This window comes from Lissotriton vulgaris, chromosome 1_1, assembly GCF_964263255.1.
Source record: "Lissotriton vulgaris chromosome 1_1, aLisVul1.2, whole genome shotgun sequence".
Classification (NCBI taxonomy): domain Eukaryota; kingdom Metazoa; phylum Chordata; class Amphibia; order Caudata; family Salamandridae; genus Lissotriton; species Lissotriton vulgaris.
The window spans coordinates 1811327227-1811342525 of NC_141685.1; the positions used below are offsets into that span (position 1 = coordinate 1811327227).

A 15299-nucleotide genomic window follows, 5' to 3' on the forward strand; every position below is an offset into this window, starting at 1 on the left:
TTTCGGGGATCGTTGGTCGATCCCAGGCATTTCTAGCGAAGCTGCCAACTTCATCAGTAACGCCTGGTCTCCCAATACCCACAAGCGGTATCGAGGAGCATGGAAACGCTGGAGTGATTGGTGTGTTCAACGGGAAGTTGATCCCGTTTCAGCGGATATCAGTCTAGTCATAAATTTCTTGACTTCCTTGGCCACGTCCGGTCTTGCATATCGGACTGTTAATGGTTTTCGATCTGCCATTTCTGCGGGCCATGTCCACGTTGATGGTAAGCCTGTTGGGGAACATCATTTGCTTTCCAAACTGTTGAAAGGAATTCGCCTTGCGAAACCTCCCACACCGAAGTACGTGTCTTTGTGGGATGTTTCGATTGTCCTGAGATACTTAGAGGCCTGGCCTTCTAATCTTCTATTATCCCGTAAACAGTTGTCTGCAAAACTAACAATGTTACTGTGTTTAGTTTCTTGCAAACGTGTTTCGGATATTCGGGCTTTAGACCTGGCGGGCCACTCCTTCACTCCCGAAGGTGTTACTTTCACTCTCTCTAGAAGGACTAAAACTAACACCTCATCCATAACGTATCCTTCCTTCCCAGATCACCCCAATCTGTGTGTTGTACAATGTTTAAAGAATTACGAGGTGAGTACTGCTTCTTTGCGAGCAGATATGCAAGGTCAACTGTTGATCGCTTTGCAGAAGCCTTTCCGTCCTGTTGCACCGGCTACTTTAGCTCGCTGGGTGCGCTGGCTCATGTCCGAGGCAGGCATTGATGTTTCTGTGTTTGGGGTGCATTCTGCTAGGGGGGCAATGGCCTCAAAAGCCTTCTCCATGGGTGTTACTTTGTTTGACATCATGAAAGCTGCTGACTGGTCTTCGGACTCCGTTTTCAAGCAATTCTATTATAAACCAATTGTTAGTGTTGCCTCTGTTGTGGTGGACGAGCTTTAAACAAGCATAATCGGAGCCTCCTGTCCTGACATAGAATTCAAAATTTGCAAACATTCGTGACAAGAATTTTCAATTCTATTAAGGCCAAGGAGGCGAGGATTATCCCACCCGGATTGTAATTATTTAGTATTGTCATGTACTGTATAAAATTGCATACTGTTACAGTTGTGAAATTTTCGGATTTTTCCCTCCCCTGTATATATTATTTTCTCGATTTTGGGATATTACGGCTCTGTCTCTGTTTCAGGTTCTGACCAGAAGTGATATGGTTAATCTACCTCAAGAGTCTCCTCTGTCTCCTTGCGCACGGATCCCGGATACTTCCATCTTCGTTTACAAGATCCTGTGGATTTCGGCGGCTTGCTTGGAGCTGGTGCTGTTGCTGTACCTTGGATTGTTTTTTGATGTCGAACTGCTTACCCAAAGAAAGAGGAAGAAAGACTGATTTATGGACCTTATATAGCGTTTCCTCTAGGGTCATTCCCAAGTGTTCATGGGATTTGTAGTTTTGTTTCTTGATTGGCTGCTGAGCATTTCATTAAAGAAATGAGAAAGCATAATCCTCGCCTCCTTGTCCTTAATAGAATTGAAAATTCTTGTCACGAATGTTTGCAAATTTTGAATTCACACCAATCTACCCAGAGCTGTAACGTAGGTATCTGCATTCCCCGTTTCTGAGCTCTTTTTTTTTTTAATGTACCTCAACACTACTAAGCTGGGCTGCATAGCAAAATCGGTTAGCTAATTTCTTAGGAGCTTCCCGATACTGATTAGGCAACTCCCTTTTTGTTTGAAAAGTGTCCTTCCTTCAAAACTCAAAGGATGCAGCAGGAAGAAGTTGGTTCTCTCCGGTCTGAGAATTGTCTCGAGCTAAATCGCAAAAGCGCCCAGTCACTGGTTATGAGTGGGTCCCCTGGGACTTCTAGAAACAGAAGCAGAGGGTTAACAGCTTGCATGGTTGCACAGGTTAAACATCAAAATAGACAACCTAGAAAGAAGAAAAAAAACTACCCAATATGATTTGGAGGCTTCTAAGTTTTTTTTTTGTTTTTTTAAATATTTACAGATCCAACACACACTACGCATACAGGGTATTGCTTGGGGATAACACGAAGACTGGAGCCCCATATTAAAGCAGAATACTCTTGGAAACATGGCTTCTAAGGCTATCGTGTATACTTACTGCACACTCTCAAATAACAGAACTGACAATCTCCGCCTATTCAGGTTCATGTGGGAGGCCGAATTTGGCCCGATGGAGGACAGACAGGGAAGCAACCCTAATGAATCCTCAGGAGGTGGTGATAAAAATGAGGACGGGGGGGAGGGGGTGACCTTTCCAAACAGTTTGGGAACACCCCCTTACACAATCATACTGGAAGATGATAAACTTTGAAGTTGACCTACATCCTCGGGGCACAGGTCACTCACTCACTCACACACACACACACACTTCGCTATATTGGGTACATCCAACGACGAGGACCTACCCAGAAGACAGCTTATTTTCTTCACAATGAGTTTGCCCTACCAAAACGAGACAGCAGAAGATCGGGCAGTCCAACTCCTCCCTCGCTGCCTCAATGGGTCACAGGCATGCCACTGTATGGAGGCAGAGAGGGTGGTCTACAGTAAGGAAGACCACCCGAATAAGTGTTACAAATTGTGGTAACCCTGGAAAGCATATTATGGCCTAGACTGGGATTCTGAAACATAGAGGACTACTCTGATAGGGTGAGATATAGAGGATGGGTTAGAGAGGCCGCCCAAACCACCAGGAGAACGGCCTGATCATTAATGAGCATGGAAACGTCAAGGAGGAACCGCTGCCAGCTGGACTGCATCCCTCCGTCACTGTCTATTAGCAGGCTATATAGTACTTCACCCAGGAATGCCTATGTATTTGTATGTAATGTGTGCTGAGTGTACAAGTCACAGTGGTGAGTTTTTACTTTGTGTTACATATCAACGACAAATCAGATAAAAAGAGCCCTATTGAATCAACATGCAATCAATACCCAGTGAAAAACTGAATGGTAAAACAGTCACCATGATTAAATGTAATTTTCTTTTTTTAAAACCCTCTTCTCTAACACTGTGCGCTGTCACGGTGATAGACTGTTTCATGAGGTGCGCGTCACCATTAATTATGGTTCAACGGGCTGTACACATAAGCACTAGGTGTCTCGCCATTGGATAGCTAGTCTTGTGGATTAAAATCAATAATGACCAAATTTAAACCCCTGCAGGCAACAGGCATAGAACAAGTGTGTGTGTGTGTTCTTGTCAATAGTTTATATTAAGGATGACAATTGTTTATTTTTTTTCTTAAATTTAAAGCTTGCTTATGATCTTAAAATTATTTAAAGTAAAAGCCCTTTACAGTGCTCCTGTGCAAGTGCATTTCCACACACCATTTCCTGCAAAACACATTCTCCCAAACTATTAAGTATGCGTATACCTGCACGCAGAGTTGAAGTAAAATAGAACTTATCAGTGTTATCGGGTGTGCGCATCACCGTTCACTGAAGCACGCAAGGAAGGGCTTCCTCATGCCTGTTAAAAGTTAATAAGCAGCAGCCACTAACTTCATCAAGAGGCGAAACGAGGCTTGGAACTAGAAGGCATCCTCCAGCGTTGTACCAGGACTAATCAAATGAGCCTTGCAACACGCTGTGTGTTGCACTGCGATGAATCAAAAGGAACCCACTGTTACATCTATTAGTAGTTGCACCACCTGCCACTTTCCAGATGTACCCTCAAGCAATCTGAGGGACGAAGCCGCCTCCACAGCACTCCCCGTTTGTTCCTGCTCAAAATGATTATGATCAGTGCCTCACTGAGTAGAAATGTGTAATTCTAAAGAGGCAGGGCGGTGTCTTGGACGATCCTAATGGCCCATAAGAGGTGTGGCAGGCAACACATTAGCTTAAGCTTGGAGCATGTTTACTCCAGGATAATACAGCAAGCCACCTCACAAACACTTCAACCTCCTAACCACCAAAACCACGCACAGAATTCTAAAGCAACGAATACTATTACTCCAAGTTTCCGTAAGCAAGAACAAGACACATTTTATGATGTGCTTGAAAACAATGGCTGGTCATATACTAACTCATGGAAGAGGTGGAGGATATACAGAGCTGCACGAGGAGCACTGTGTTCTCATTTTCAGGGACGAGACTAGAACCACTTTAAATAAACTCTCTGGGGCAGCATATCTGTACGTTTTCTTTAATGGGATAGACGAACTGAACTAGACAATGCTGCCCTTGAGAGTTAAATGATCTACCTGGGGTAGCATATCTATAGGTATAGTTAGTCTGACCTAGATGTAACAATTTAATTCTAGTTGAGAAATGTTCACCTATTATCAATACATTTTACAACCCCACAAAAAAGTCAAGCGTACATTTTTACACGAAAATCATTTATACTTGGGTCTATCTTGTGGCCTGGCAATGGTTTCGGGCCCTCGGTGATGGTCACTCTTCTGAAGCTCATGAAGACAGGAAGTATCCAAATGACCGCAGATGAAATACAACTAACCTCCAAGTGGGTCACTCTAGTGTTTCCTGTGTGTATTCTTATAAAATGATATCAAATGATAGAGATGCCTTACAGTTACTCTGGTGCACTAAGAATTCGAGGGGTAACAAATTTACCAAACGTAGTTAAGGTCCAACTTGATACATTCAAGCATTCTCTTTCCACTATTCCTTAACCATTGCCTATTGACAAAAGATGTTCAGTCAAATGCTAACCTGAACAGTTGTGTGGTTTCCAGAATCATCGGTGGTTGGGGTCTACCCCAATTTAGGCCTCAGATCGTTCCAGAGTCTAGGACTTAGTACTCACAGGAATTATATTTTCGTTTTTTGACATTTTGATTGGTAAGGTTTGCAGTGACTGAGTGGAGTATGGTTACACAGATGTAGTTTGTGCCAGCATTGTACACTTTGCCATTCCTAAAGCATACTGCATAAATGGCCCACACATTCTAGAACGTAATCCTTGGCTTAATATAGTTACATGATCTTGTTTATAGGTGCTAGGGCACAGTATGGTGGCATGCTTCTCCACTGAGATGCTTGGGAAGGCCTATCTAGAAGATGTTCCAGTATGCAACACACACCCCGAATAAGTCACTAATTACTATTCTATGGTGTAGTTAGAGGAGAGAAAATATTATGAAGCATGGAAAACTGAAAATCGATGCCCTTAAACACTGCATTTATCTGGGGACCAAAGGAGATCTCTATGACAAAGTATCACTAGGTTACATACTTTTACAGAAGTTAACAAAAGGTGAATCTACAGTCAAATGTGATTGTACATGGGTGTAGTTCCACATAGCATTTGAATTTTTGTAATATGGTCAGAGGAACTTCTCCAACATTCAACAATAAAGCATTTGGTAATAATTTAGTGACCAACAGCAATACAATGTCAGTGACAAGGAGAAGCCCTGAGGTATACTTCATGTCATTTTACGAGTAGATAATACTATTCTGCACGTGACGACTATGGTTGGTAAAAAAAAGAAGTGGGTTTCTTAATACAGATTTGGTTGTAACAAGCGAAATGGAATAAAATGTTATGCAGATGACAGCTCTCCCATTGTTTTTTTTATTTTTATCTTCAAGTGCACTTTGCAATGAAATACTTGGTGAACTGTGCACAGGTAAAACAGCTTAGTCTGGTCAATTTTTGAAAACCTTTAGCCTTACTTCACTGTAAGGACTGGCATCATTGGCATGAGTCTCCCTTCCATTATTGACGGATTGCGTCCTCTGTTTGGATATATTTTGCTGGATTTATGCTTTGGGCACTGTGCAACTGCTAATCAGTGCCACAGTGCAAGTGCTCCCTATGGTAAATGTATGTACTAATTGGTTATTCTATGATTGGGTTATTTGATTTATCTGTCAGCCCCTAGTACAGTGCACCATGGGTGCCCAGGGCTTGTAAATCAAATGCTGCTAGTGGGCTTGCAACACTGGTTGTGGCACCCACAGAAGCAGGCCTGCCATTGCAAGGCCTGTGTGCAGTCTAGCACTGCCATGTCGACTTGGCCAAGTGCACCCACTTGCCAGTCTCTAAACCTTCCCTTTGCTTCATATTAGACTCTCCTATGGTAGGCCCAAGGGCAGGGTGCATCGTAAGTATAAGGTAGGACATGCTCTGATGTGTGTAGCATGTTCTAATAGTGAATTACAGCCATTTTCGTTTTTCACTATTTAAGGCTACCTGTTCTCATAGGCCAGAATGGGCAGTTATATTATTACATTCTTACTAACTGACTCAGGGAACACGGTAGAAATTCGAATTTAGTATGCCTGAACTCATAGTAAAAAAATACATCTTTTAGTAAACTTGGTTTTAATACTCTGTGTTTGAAAATACCACTTTTAGAAAGTAGATATTTTCTTGCATAGATATCCAGGCCTGCCTCTGCTGGGTTGTGTATTCCTTGTCTGGGATTGTGGGTGACAGGGCTTGGGGATTCCAGGAGTCAGGCTGGGGCAGCCCAGTGGTGAATAGAGAGATAGTCATCTAGATGGGAGGGAGGAGTTGCACCTAGGACCTGAATAGGGCTTGGCCTTTCCTCTACAATGCTGGCTCCACCCCTGCGAATTGTCTGATGTCTCTGCCCTGCACTGTGAAAGGAGAGGAGGAATCATGTCAACAGAGTGCTCCAGAGCTGTATCTTCCCTCCCCTGAGTTGGTTCCACCTCCTGTGGGGCGGCTGATGTCCCTGCCATGCACAGTGAAAGGAAGAAGAGAGTCATGTAAACAAAGTGCTCAGGAACTGGTTTGGACTAGGCAGAGGCCCCTCTGCCTTCAGAGAACAAATGCTTTTGGGATATAAATATTGGGACCCTGATCTTAAGAAATTAGATCACTTCTGGACAAGAAACCTTTCTGCCAAGGAGAAGAACCAAGGAAGCTGCAGGAGTTTGGACTGCCCCCTCTGCCAGTGTGCGGTTTGCTGGGTTGGCCTGCAGTGGTTCATTGCCAAAGGGAAAGAAGGAACTTTGTAAGGACTTTCATATACAGAATATTCTCCAAGGGCTTGGACTGTGCTTGCATCCTGCTGAAGTCTCAGGGACAAAAGAGTTCACCTCCAGCTCACTCCTGAATTTCCTTGCTGGGAATTCTGACTCCAGTCACTTGCGTGCCGCTGGGAGCTGGCAAAGCGACGCATCGAGAAGAAGCGTGTCGCCGCCGCTGAAATCATTGCAACGCCGGAGAATCGAGCCTTCGTCGCATCTCCCTGGAAGCGTGTGTTCATTGAAGCTGCCTGCTGTCGCATCACCGGAGAAGCGTGACGCCATCTAGAGAGTCGCCATCGCATCACCGGAGAAGCGTGTCGCAGGGCCTGTCGCTGCTCTAATGTACAGAGTCGTCGCAAGGCTGCCAGGTCGTCATTGCAAAGTCATCGCACCGCCGCATCACGGGTGCCATCTTCTCGCAACGCAACCAGATCATCGCATCAAGGCTCCATCTTGCGCACCACAACGGGCCCGCAAGCCGAGAATTTACGCATCACCTTCGCTCCGGTAAGGCTCACGACCAGTCCCCTACTCTGCGCAAGCATTGAGGCAGGACCCAACCGTTCCCCCGGATCATGGAACCGACGCATCTCCCCTTTTGCGAGCCTTTTGTTTACTTTGCGATACGCATCCAGGTACTTTGTTTAGAACTTTGTCGCATTTATCACCAACTTGAATCATCTTTAATTAATCTTAAGTGTAGTATTGTGGATTTTTGTCGTTTGTGGTCTTGTGTTTAAGTCTATATAAAGAATACTTATTTTTATAAAACCTGTGTTGTGTCCATCTGTAGTATTTTCACTGTATTGCTGTGTACATTCACAAATGCTTAACACACTGCCTCTGAGATAAGCCTGTCTGCACGTGCCAAGCTTCCAAGGGGGTGAGCTGGGGTTATTAAGGAGTGTAATCCCCTTATCCTGACTTACATGTAGGGGTCCCTATTTGGACAAAGGTGAATACCACTGCCAACTAGAGACCCCCAGATCTAACATTCACAATAAGTTTTTCTGACGATTTTTCAGACCAATTCCAGCTCCCACAATGGTTGTTGCTCATCTATAGCCTCTCAGTATAGCCAGAAGTTGTGCTTTGTTGATTAATATCAGTTTGACAATTGGGATAGATCCAGACCTCTACAAAGATGGGTGGGTGCGTCTTCACCCCAGATAATCTTGACTGTTACACAACTAACTATCCATTACCTTTCCATCCACTTTGAGAAAGTTACAAGAGAAACTGGCCACCTAGTACCTCAAACTGGAAGAGTGTAACATCTTGAATGCTTGACTATCAAGAATTCACCCCTGTGACAACAGTGTCAGCACTGATCATTGCTCTGAACCAGATAAGGTCAATACTTGAGGATGACTATATGGCAGAGTTGATCCTCTTTCATCTCTATTCCACATTCAATATTAATGAGCATGAGATATTAAACTAGCGTCTCTTTAAGATTGGCATGGAAGCCATGATGTTCAAACGGTTGGAGTCATTTCAGGCCGCGCAATTTCAGACTCTTTTGCTCCCCTTCCGTCAAATCAGACAAGTTGGCAATTCCATTCCTTCAGCTTGGACAAGTCAGCGATTTTGCGAGGGATGACATAACCGTTCCTACCTGAAATCTATACTCTCACATTTATGCCCAGTCTCAAGCCAATCTGATAACATCCTTCAGTTACAGTTCTACCATGGGACATACAGGTCATTACTAAGCTGGACAGCAGGCTAATATGTCTCCACTGAAAGAGTGGGCACGTTGGGCAGCCACTTGCCAACAGATAAACGAATTGGACCACAAACACCTTCCAGTTAATCCCGGCAAGATCAAGCTATTTGCCTTGGGGAATAACACACACAGCTGGAACAGCGCCCTATGGTCTCCCTGTATGGGGTGAAATCATCACTGAAGAATTGAATACAAAGATTAATACTATGGACAGCTCCTACTCTTACTAGTTTCAACTTTTGATTTAAACCTTGATTATCTCCCTAGAGCTAACAATACCTCAATGGTTCAGGTATAAGTCCAACTCAAATTCGGCTATTGCAATATTCTTGAGAACATCTGAATACCTACTGTGAGCTTCATAGTGAACATAGAACTTCGCTGTCAAGATGGTGTGGAACCTCTGAAAGTTAAACAATGTCTTGGGCACTCTGTGAGAATGGCACTCAATGGCCATTAAAAAAAAAAAATCAATCCATTTCAAGGTTTAGACCTCTGCCTCTTGTCCTTCCCGACAGTTCTCTTTCCTAAACTCTAGTGGGCTACGGAAGGTACCATACATCTAAATTCTACACAGTGCCTCAGAAAGTAAACGATCTAGAGCCCAAAACTGGTAAGGACCAGGCCAGGCGTTCAGAAGTCTGTTTAGTCTTCCTGACTTTCTGAGGAAAGGATGACCCTCCCAGTAGCCAATGTGCCACTCTGCTTTTATATTACATGTGAAAGGAGTCTAGTGTCTCTTAAGAGAGTCACGGTTTGAAGGAAAACAACAAAGCGTTAAAAAAAAATCCTTGTACTGTTATATATCTTGATGGAAGATTAAGACAGACGTTAATGGCAAGGCATCAATCCCACTCTGAATTCAGGTAGAAAAGGAAAGAGATTAAGAATATACAAAAGTAAATCCAGTGGAAGATCCAAGTTCATAAAGCAAAAATCAGGGACATACAAAATAGCAAGGGGACAAAAACACAACTAAAAATAGGGAAGCAAATGCGTTTTGAGACATCCATCACTTGCAAATGTCTTCTTTTATGCAATTCAAATAAGAACTGGCACCACAGCAAAATATTTGTATTTTCACGACAGACTAAATGAGCATCATGCCTCTCTAGGACACTTAGGCCAGATCAAGTGTCTTCTTTTACTTATTCCCAGAAACACATTCATAAAATACATAAAAAATACGATGATACACTGAAAAGAAAATATTTGTATATAACTAAATTAGTCCATTTATCTCTTCACTGTCGTCAATAAATTTGCAGAATGAGGCAAACGCACAATCTCTCTAAGGAATTAATAATATGTAAATTTGGTAAATTTCTAGACTCTTGCTAATCGACCTATGGCGGAAGCAAGTGCGGAAAATCTCCACTTAAGTTTAAGAAAGAAAGTTTAAGAAAGATTCTATTTGCTTCAGTAGGTTGACAGAGCTAGGATGGCTCATAAAGGAGGCCAATAACAAAACAAGATACAAAGCCCTCAAAGGATCTATAGAACTAGGATGCGTCACTGCAATATTAAATGGATTACAGAAGGCATGTTCCTCTCAGTGGAAGACATCATTGTATTCAATGGACTAGAGAAGGAGGTAGTCCTTACTCCAATAAATAGGGAGCACTAGGGAAGCGCTTTACTGATCACAACTTTTGGTGCTGAGCAGACCCTTACCTTTCCAATGAATTTAGGCACAAGGCCGGCACATCATAGTTTCCAGAGGATTTCGGAATTTGGGCAAAGACTGGTTTACGTATTGGACCTAAACAAGTGATCAAAGCATTCTTGTTTCAAATGGATTTTATGGATAGGCATTTCCTGGTTAAATCTGGCTATAGACACCTTTAGATGTCTGCAGTGAGAGCTCCTGTCATCAATTATGCAAAAAAACATAAAATAAGTTATTGAGTGCGGGCTTTGGCTTAACCCATTTCAGCCGCTGGATTTCCTGCTTTTCTTCAGTGTCAGGCATTGGATGGAACAGGTGTCCGTAAGCATTCTTTGCTGAAGTGGATTTCTTGGGAGGTTAAATCTTGAATCACATTTCTGAGTAACTGTGTCTTAACTGCACGGAGGATTCTGAAACCTGAGGAGGTCTTCTCATCGCTTGCATGATTCCCAATCTCATCTGGCAGTCTTGCTCTTTGAAACAGCATGCTTTCTTTCAGGTGGGGGGCATGCTACACTGGATTCCCCCTAGTTGATCACTAACAAGATTAGGCAGCTGCTTTATTTTCCAGGGGAATATTAGCACAGGACTCTGAATACTGGTAATCTGTTGTGGATTACATGTCTTTAGTCCACCTATACTTTCTTTAGAACATGGCTGGGCAGGGAAGAGAGTTCTTCCCTAGTATAGTATAAGTCATGGTGGCAGTCATCAAATGCCCGTGTGTTATTCCCTGTAGATATCAATTTTTAATGTAAGCCAATAGTTTGCCAGTCAGTCTGGGAGTCGTTTGTATTTATTCACATTTGATTGCATACATCTGAGGTTGATACATTTTACTGACATTTACTTTGCATGTATTTGAGGTTGATATATTTGTAGGAAAACGTTCTTATCAAAATGGGCTGTTGTCCTAAAATACGAGGAGAATCCTGCATTAATTAACCATATTTGATGAAGTACAACCTTTTATAATTACATCGATTAGGGCATGTGATGTCAAAACAACAAGATTAGATTATGAGGAGTTCCTCTGGCCATTGTTCGCTATCAATTTGTGCCGAAGCCAAAACTGATCGTACTTCTACGAGCAGTCAGTATTTTCAATAAGCCTTTTTATACAGCTGTATTGAATCGCCTTTTGAAACCTTATCATCTGCCTCAAATTAACTCATGACTAAAGTTTTAGGCAATTGAGTTATCAGGGCATGTAATACGGCGGTTATCTAATGTCTAAAGGGCGACCTGTGCCAGTTGAGTGCTAGATTCACTAAGGTCATGGCGATTGCCTCAATCATGCCAAAAAATGTGACAATGAAAGTAGAGTTTTGAACGTTTAATACTCCATTACAGAACACCAGTCAGTTTCGGCAAGTTTCCCATTTGATATCGTTAATGGCCCTACAGTCAATAGTTATCAGCACTTTTTGCACTTTAACAGTTATACTTGCAGGACGAGTGTCCTTCCCCTTTGTGGAAGGCATAGATCTGCAATCACACGTATACGTACTTCTTTGAGACCACTAGCGACCTGCTGGGTGCTGTGAGTTTTAACGGCTACTCTGTCACTGATATGCTGCATATTTTTTAATGAGGTTTACTTCTTGTTCGCGTTTACTTTTTTAATTGGATTTGTAGTTTTTTTCTTTTGGGTACTTTTACCTTGTAATGTTTGCCATGATTTTAATAAATGGTGCAACTGGAATAAACGTTAACTAAAGTTCTGCATTGTATTCGGGGAAACTGGGTTTTATATTGCTCTGGGTGCTAGTATGTGTTAATTTCCATCAATTGTAATATCTTACGGATGAGAGTTTACTGGTACGCGCCCATTAGGGTCCTCAATGGACTAACGGTTAGATAAACCCTCGCTGTGGGACGAACTTGAAGCCCAGCACATTGAACAAGGGCTACGAAGGGACTATGAAGGTCCAAGGTTTGCAGTGACTTAAATTTACATGCATTTATTTGGACGTGCAAGTTACCTTTCCGGGAGCTAATAGGAAAGAATGCAAGACCCTGCAGTGAAGCAGCATTAAACGACCAGTGGTAGATTTCAATACAACTCGGCACATTGGTCATTAATCTTAAACAGTGAATGGTCAGTCTACTTCTGCCCACGGTATCCCTGGGTCGTGGCTAAAGGTTACGATTCATTTTTTGGGTACACTTTTCTTCAACTCCGCAAATTCATAGCGAAATGCGGAGTCATAAACCAATTCGGTAGATTAATAAGTTTCTATACTGTTGTGTCCCCGCATTCGGATTGATAGCTCGGAGAGCTGATACAACTATTCCACTGTCACGATTTTGAACATTCACGTGTTTCGGTTTTCACGAGGGCTCAGGAGATGAGGTGGGAGTCCTTGAGAGACAGCCTAACGACACTGCGGTTCCCACAATTCTCTTAAGAATTGTCGGACGACGGACATTATTAGTACTTGCGTCCTTACCCACTTGATCCCCTTACGCATGCTTAATACCTTAAATGTCTCACCGGATTTCACAGTCGGTCGAATACAGCACACACGTGAGGTGATCGCCTGCTAATGCAACACGCTTCTCGCGAGAACTCCGTGATTCACTGCCCTGCGACTTTCAAAATCTAGTTCTCTCGCGAGATGTATGTCATGTGGTATATAAGAATTTTTTTCCACCCATTTCCTTGTAGGAGAGATGGTTATCACTCAGTTGAGGAGTTAAAAATCCCATTCGTTCCAGAATACCCAACGCAACTGTCCCCACGATCGTGGGCGTACTATTTGATTTAATCTCGTCTCATTTATTTAGTAAAATATGTTTTAAAATGAAGCCCTTCTGCGAACAGGAGGGGGAGTCACTGAAAGCTCGAGCCTGAAGCCTGGCTCTAGTCGAGATCCCAAAACCTCCTGCTTATCTCCCTGTTACCTGGATGTGATGTAATGGTCAGGGCTGTCGACTCTTAGGCACCAAGTTCGAGTTGGCCCTTGTGATTCTGGACAAATCTCTTAATTACCCTGATTTTACAAACCGATGTTCTTTAATGTAAGTGGTGCTTCGGATCCAGCCCGTGCTTTTAAAAACAATTGTAGAAATTGTACAGTGGTGGAAATAAAGCCTTAACGTAAGGAAACACAAATATTAATTTAGTGGCTGAATTTGAACAAAGTGAAACCTGGATAAATAGCAGCTTCCCCCTCGTAAACTGTGATCTTGGGGAAATATTTTCTTTCACAAATACTTTTTAAAATTTTGAAGATAATTTATCATATTTCATGTGATGTTTGTTGTATGATTTACATAGGAAACAGTTTCAGAGCTCAGCTCCTGCACAGACTCTAAAATCCAAGACAGACCCTTGGCTTGGCTATCCCTGTTAATTTATTGGCTCGCTCACCTCTACTTCTATATTCTTTATTGAGAATCACATAATAAAAGACATCACCGGGCGTGGTTTCTGGGATGCAGGACCAGAGTTACACCAAGAGGTTGATGATCTCCTGTTAAAGCCAAATGAGCTGAACAAACTCCAAGAGGCCTTACCCCTTCTGCTGACCATTGGTAACTGGACCTGGGCTGAACATCCCTCTGCATGCCAGCCTGTGAGTCTCCAAGTGCCTACTCTTAGGGTCCTGGGCGGCTTTAGAAGTGTACTCCAGTGGTGGATTAGATTTCCAAAGATAGAAGGTCAAATCTTTGACCAGGACAAATCTGCTTAATATATCAGATCCTGCACTCCATTGTGGTCAGCGTCAGATTGCACCGAGGACCATTGACTATCATTGGTACTTTGTGCTTCTTGGCGCTATTTCTACTTAAAACTTTTTTTATCACAGGTTACCCTAATTGGAATTCTTTTTTAATATCTCTTAATTTAGTTTTAGCATAAAGAAACAAATAGCATAATACCCCTCACCCCCAATGTTCGAGGATATGCGGGCAAATATATTTTCAGTATTACAGTTAGCCTCCCAACAAGGCTGGAATGGGACAGCAGCATGGCCGATAGCCTTATTGGATTTTTGTCAATTTGTTTATTACATTCTACTCTATTTTTAAATTTGTTTAGGATTTTTGTTTGAATTGCATTTCAACTATATTACTGTTTTAGTATTGCATAAGTACTTTACTCATTGCCCCTAAGTTACGTTTGTCTGCTCAGACCCATAGCTACCAGGGTTTTGAGCTCAGGTTAATTTAGTGAGGTTGAGGGTTCATCAATGCAAGGGTTGTGGTTATTACCTGAGATGGGTATCTACCCTCCTCAAATAATACCCTGATTGTTTACAACCTCCTAATGGGATGTATTGCACTATAGCATTTCCATATGGAATAAAGTAATCCTTGCAATACATTACACTGATAATAGTAACTGAGAAACTCCATGGCCATGTAGAGGAATAAGGCAGACAGCTGTTTCCTCATAAGGTTAGGGAACTCTGAGGTGACTTTCACTATCCTTTTTACAGCTGAGAGTATATTATTACTTAAATTAGATGGTGAAACCATGACCCATTCCACAAACCACTTTGATCCCTGTTATTTTCAGGTTTTTTTATGCGAGACAGTATGTTTGCAAACGCGTACAAAATGCAGTGCAAAATTAAATACATCAAACAAAAGTAACTTGTTGCAAACAGGAAATACATTCAGTTTACTGTATGTCAGCTTAAAAAAGGCTGTAGCTCTGAAATTGTAGAAACCTGAGAAGATACTGTCTTCACTGTAACGACCCTTGCATGGAAAAAATAAACAAGTTACCATAAATATCTTGATTCTGCTGATGTCTATTTATTTAAAGCAGATCAGAAGAATGAAAAGCCAGTTCTCCTTGCTTAAACTATAGCTGTAGTTATGCTCCGTGACCGGTCTTTCACTATGGCTGCTGGACCTGGCAGTAAGCATTGTGACATCAAAACT

At 42.3% G+C, this 15299-nt stretch overlaps 1 protein-coding gene across 1 annotated transcript in view; it reads right to left on the bottom strand.

Moving 5' to 3' along the window:
• Positions 1-12956, bottom strand: part of SYCP3 (synaptonemal complex protein 3) — a 1370872-nt gene extending 1357916 nt beyond the window's left edge. The window contains exon 1 of the mRNA XM_086919156.1: positions 12884-12956. The gene's annotated coding sequence lies outside the window, so the exon portion shown is untranslated. The remainder of the gene's footprint in view (positions 1-12883) is intronic.
• Positions 12957-15299: the final 2343 nt, after the last annotated feature.